The sequence below is a fragment of the Mercurialis annua genome, linkage group LG7 (genome assembly GCF_937616625.2).
Source record: "Mercurialis annua linkage group LG7, ddMerAnnu1.2, whole genome shotgun sequence".
NCBI lineage: Eukaryota > Viridiplantae > Streptophyta > Magnoliopsida > Malpighiales > Euphorbiaceae > Mercurialis > Mercurialis annua.
The window spans coordinates 41,563,042-41,569,238 of NC_065576.1; the positions used below are offsets into that span (position 1 = coordinate 41,563,042).

The following is a 6,197-nucleotide window of genomic DNA, read 5'->3' on the forward strand; positions in this document are numbered from 1 at the left end:
ATAAAATCAATCCCTCTCCCATCCTAGCTCACTCTCAACGAGCGTTTGAAACACTCTCTTTGTAAAAGAATTGATAAAAAAAATTAATAGTCCTTAATATTTTTTTCAACCTTTTAAATTAATACTTTCAAACAATGATAATCTTATATCTTTAAGGATTTTATTGTAATTTTTTTATCCCTCCATCCACCGGATACCACCGACCCGCCGCTACCAACAACCGCCGCCGGAAAAAAAATCGGCAGCTAGAATTTTTTTTCCGGCAGATCTGTTCTTTTGAAGAACTTATCAAAAGATATGTTCTTCGAACGATTAGATATGCATATATCCTTCACAAAGAACAGCAAATCCGATGTTCTTCTCGTGAAGAACATATCATCTGTTCTCTGCGAGAAGAACAGACTGTTCTTCTTCGCGAGAAGAACAAATCTGCGAAAAAAAAGTCTGGCAGTGGGTGGTGCCTGCTGGAATTATTTTTCCAGCAGCGAATCCGATGAGTGCGGCGGTCGGTAGTTAAATTAGAGTTGTTTCCGGTGGGAATGGAGGGGTGAATAGATCCGGTTTACATAGTTTAGGAGGGGTGATATTCCCACTCTTTTTGGGTGTTTTCGATACGAAAATGCAAGGTGTGGGTTAGTTTGACCCAAAAGTCTTTAAAATGACTTTTTTGATATTTCGTGCCAAATTGAATGAATTGATGCTTTGTTCTTTTTTCAAAATGACTTTTTTTTGATATTTCTCTTTTTTTTGGGTTAGTCAACCCTGATTTTATTTTTGATGTAATATGGTCTGATTGTTCTTAGTGAAATAATTTCAATTTCCAAAAAAAAGAACCAGAAAAAGAAATAAAGGCATAAATTAATTACCCAATTGATTATTAATGCCCATTATAGTCCAATTAATATACATACATGTGAAATTGTGAATGATTAGTCAATTAATTAATCTCAAAAGGTAAAGCTACACATAATGCTGTTCTCTTTTAAAATTACCTTAAGTAGGAGCACGTGCATGTATATGTGTTAAAAGAAGGCATATTACGGATTGGATCCCTACACTTATCCTGTTTTTATCATTGGATCCATATGCTTATATTTATCAGCATCTAGTCCTTACACTTTTAATTTTATAATCATCGGGTCCCTCCGTCATAGAAAGTATTAATGGCGCTAATTCAATAAAAAATTACAGTTTAATCCTTTATCTTTTACTATTATATTATTATTTTTATTATTTTTTAATTAGATCTTAATATTATTTAGATTTTTTAAAAATAATTCAACTTATTACTATTAAAAATTAAATCAGTAATTTCTATTATTAATCATAAATAATTTTTAAAATAAAACTAAAATTATCAAAATGTTCATAAAATTATTTTAAAACTTTAATAAATTTATAATTAAAACTAATATTTATTTTATCTATATGTAAAAAAACATTAGTAAAACATATACATATAAACTTGAATAATTCCTTGTTATTATAATGATCAATGCACATCTATAAATTTAAGATGGAGTTACAACATCTCCCATGATACATTTTACTTTAAAAAGTATTTTTAGTAAAATAAAGAGAATTTCAAATATAAAGAGTTTAATTCTTAATTAGTGTAACATATTTTTTAATTTATAAATTTTTATTTTATTTTATCTTATTTTTATAAATATTAAATAATATCATTTTATTTTTATTTATAGTTTACTTTTTTATAGTTTTTTAATGTTGAAAAGGAGATAATAATATATTTTTAAGAGAAAAAATAATAAAAATTATTTTAAAATTGAAATTTTGTTGATAAAATATGAAATACATAATGAATTTGACTTTCTATATTTGAAGAGTCAATTTCACTCTCTATTATTAATTTCAATAATAAAGAGTCATTAGCTCTTTAGTTTATTATCAAATTATTTAAATTAGTGAGCTTAACAATTTTAAAGAGGGCATTGACGTCGCTCTTAGGTCGGTAAAACCATGCATGTATGGTTTTTTTTAAGGTAAAATACATATTCGAGTCTCTATATTTATCCATTTTTGGTATTAAATTCTTGAAATTTATTTATCAATATTGAGTCTTTATATTTTGTTCATTGAAAAAAATACATAAATTTAGTCTTTTCACTTTTATTTTTATTAATATTAAGTATCTATAATGATTTTTATATATTTAATAGTTGTTTGGTCTTTTTTAAATTATAGTTATATATGTAAATACACACGTCCTTACTATTTAATATATATCATTTTCACTAATAGATTTTAAATAAATATATATTTATAAAATTATAAATAAAAGTAAAACTAATTTTTTAGTTAAAAATTAATAAAATAAATTATTATTTAAAAGATATTAATATATTCAATTTTTAAATAAATTTAGAGGATATATGTTTAAATATAAATTTCAAAAATTATTTTATTAATATGTGTTCGAATTTAATATATGATTTATATAGTAATTTATAAATTGAAATTTATTGTGTCTAAACATAATATATATACATGTAAATAATTTAGAAAAAATAAAAAATAAACAACTATAAAATATATAAAATCATTGAAATTGCTAAAAGTAGAAGTGAATACACATATTTTAGTTCAATGGTGGAGGGACTTATCCATAAAATTCAAAATATAAAGACTTAATATTGACAAATAAAAATATATAAACTTAATACTAAAAGTGGATAAATATAGGGATTCAAATGTATATTTGACCTCAAAAAAACCGTAGATGCGTGGTTTTACCGACATTGATCATTATGATTATGATATTAGAGAGAGAAATTAGAATGGCCGAAAATCATTGGTTATTATTTGAGGAAATTAGACCCACCACCACCAAACACCTAAATATTCTCACATGTACGACGCGCTATTCATCCTTAAAAATTTACGATACAAACTTAACTATTTCCAGATTTCGTCTTTTTTCTTTCTTTTTTACGATTTTAATTTTCAATTATAAGGCAACCAGAAAATTCCATCTCGATCCGCCGCGTTTTTGTTGCTTCTTTCCTTCGATGTATCTGGATAGCATCTGAAGCTATCCCTGCGCCGTCGAGGATGGTGTCTTCATCTATATCGAAATTAACGATGCTCGTCAGATCTGATGTTATGGCGAAGTGAAGATCCGAAAAGTATTAGTTTTCTTACGGTGTGAGAGTGACGGCGAAAGGGTTGTGCTTTGATGGCGTCTTCTCCTCGCAACTCTGAGGTAAATTTTTAAAAGTTATTCGTTGATTTTGAAGTTATATCTATATGATTGTTAGAATTTTTTTTATTTGTGCCTGGGTAATTTTATGATGGATTTGAATTGAAATGCATAATTTAAGATTCTTCATTGAATATCTACTGTCCCCGACAAATTTTGACTTCCTTTTCTAATAGAAAGTGTCGTAGGTAGCTTCAGCCATTTCACCGTAGTGAATAAGATATCGACGGAGATCCATGTCTAGAGGGTCGAGGAGGCCCTTCAAGTTTTTTGGCCGCTTAGCTCCTTCCATCTTTTAGCTATATTTCCTGCACTCACTTCTCAGGTAAGCCGATAGTGAATATTTGGTAAACTAATAGTAAACAATGGCGGTGTTTCTGTTTGGTCAAGTTTTGAGAACCCTACTGATACTATTGTTCCTAATCAGAATTTTAGTAAAATCAAATTTTAAACTGAAAACTATCACTTAGTTCAGCTGATGAACACAACCTATTTCGAGTAATTGTCTGACTGAAAGTTGAAATTGAATGATTAATACTCCATCAAAATAATGGCCAACAAATCACAAATTTTTGATAATTGATGATAGCTTTGCTAATAATCAAATGTATGCTACTTTGCTTAAACAAGCTCTTCTTGATGCTATAACTCAAATGAATAATGCTTGCAGTTCATCTTCCTAAGTTAAGGCTGTGGTGAGGCTATTTTAATAAATCAGCCAATGAAATTCTCCATATTCTTACTCTTAGCTATGAGAAATGCGTAGACCAATTATTGGAGCACATAAGTTAGCTTTAGTTTAGATCCATTTAATTTCAAATTTACTTAGATCTGAAGTGTAGAATGTTCAAGCTGAAATTATCAAATTTCTATTCTAATCACATGATTTATCTTTTTTGGAGCCTATACAAATTAGCAGCAGAATCAAACTTTATTGGATGCTTTTTATGCATTTTTCATTTTGTGTTTAAGCAGTCTTCAATTGTTTGGCTATGACATTTTTCTTCGTTTTTGATTTTAATTTTGTTTCTACTGTGTTTAATACTATAAAAGTCTACTTTCTGTCTCTTGAGTAGGGGACATGGAAGGGCTTATTAACAGGATAAATAAGTCAATAAGTTATGAGAAGAAGACGAAGAAGGCTTTCATGGATTATGGATTTCATATGGCAATTGCCAAATGGAATGAAGCTGTTTCACAAGAAATATAAATTATAATGAAAGAAAAAGTTCATTCGCTCGGTTGTCATCCACAGCCGACGATTTCGAAGCCTCCCTCCTCGACGACGGCGCCACCCGCACCCGCCGCCTCATGGAGGATGATACTGACCCTTCTCTTGATTTGGGTCTCAATGGCTGCCCTCTGTTCACTCCTACTGCCTCGCTCTCTCAGAAGTGTCTTTTCAATTTTCAAACGCATTGTCAGATAACTTAATCATCCAACATTACAACATCAGTTTGTTTTTAATTTTTGTTATGTTTTGTTACTTGCTAGCTTATTGTGTGTCTACCTGTAATTATAGAATGGTGTCACTTGAGTGAGAAGTGTATGAGGGGTTACTACTAGTTAAGCTGATTTCGATTTCATACAAATTTTATTTTTTTGTTTGTTGTTTTTTGGTTATAGAATGCTGAATTTTAGTTGATTCATTGCTGTTGGCGTTGGTCATAATGACTTGAGATTAAGGTGTTTGCTTTTATTTTGTTTTCTACAAATTCATGGTTCATAATTTTGATACTTTATTTTAATTTGATGTTTGATGTAGGTACCTGTGAATGTGATGGTGCCACTCCCCTCTTTCTGTTTGCGCAGTGCAAGAATCTCCAGAAGCTAAATTAGCTATATCAATCTATTTTAAAAATATCTTATACATATAGCCAAAAGCAAGAAAAAGAAGGTGTAGTCATGTAGTGTAGAAGCATTAAATTCCTTTTTTGTTTTGCTTAACTTTTTTTTTTTGCAAAGTAGCAATTGTATTAATTTCGATAAATAGAAGTACATAATGTTTGAGAGAACTAAATAACAGAAATTACAATAATAACTCCTAAAAAGGAGGCTTTAAGGACTTTTTAGCCACTTCATGGGCCATCCAAGTACACATTCGCTTAACATATGCAAAGTAAGCGAACGGTACAAAATTATGACTTCTATTATTGATGAAATATCATTCTCGACTATTAGAATACCGTTAGTGAACCGTGAGTAAACCGTTTATTTTTTTTAGTAAACCGTTAGTAATGTGATAGTCAACCGTTGGTAAACTTATATTTAGTAAACCGATATAAACCATAAGTTTAATATTTTATAATTTTAAAAATTAAATAATAGTAATTTTTTTTAAGTAAACTGATAGTAAACCGTTGGTAAATTTATATTTAGTAAACCGATATAAAACATAAGTTTAATATTTTATAATTTTAAAAAAATTAACAATAAGTAAACTGATAGTAAACCATTGGTAAATTTATATTCAGTAAACCGTTACTAAACCGTTACTAAACCGATAGTAAACCGTTGGTAAATTTATATTTAGTAAACCGATATAAAATATAAGTTTAATATTTTATAATTTTAAAAAAATTAACAATAAGTAAACTGATAGTAAACCATTGGTAAATTTATATTCAGTGAACCGTTACTAAACCGATAGTCAACCGTTGGTAAATTTATATTTAGCAAACCGATATAAACCATAAGTTTAATATTATTTATTTTTTTATAAATAAACAATAATAAATTGTTTTTTAAATAAACTGATAGTAAACTGTTGGTAAATTTATATTTAGTAAACCGATATAAACCATAAGTTTAATATTCTATATTTTTAAAAAAATAAACAATAGTAAATAGTTTTTTAAGTAAACTGGTAGTAAACTGTTGGTAAATTTATATTTAGTAAACCGTTACTAAACCGATAGTCAACCGTTGGTAAACTTATATTTAGTAAACCGATATAAACCATAAGTTTAATATTTCA

General features: G+C 28.2%; 1 long non-coding RNA gene across 1 annotated transcript; it reads left to right on the forward strand.

Annotated features, from left to right (window-relative positions):
* The first annotated feature begins 3,058 nt into the window (after positions 1 to 3,058).
* LOC126657495 (uncharacterized) lies at positions 3,059 to 4,645 on the forward strand. The gene is made up of 3 exons (XR_007633350.2): positions 3,059 to 3,223; positions 3,397 to 3,545; positions 4,297 to 4,645. It is a non-coding gene; the product is annotated as an uncharacterized LOC126657495 (long non-coding RNA).
* The last annotated feature ends 1,552 nt before the right edge of the window (positions 4,646 to 6,197 follow it).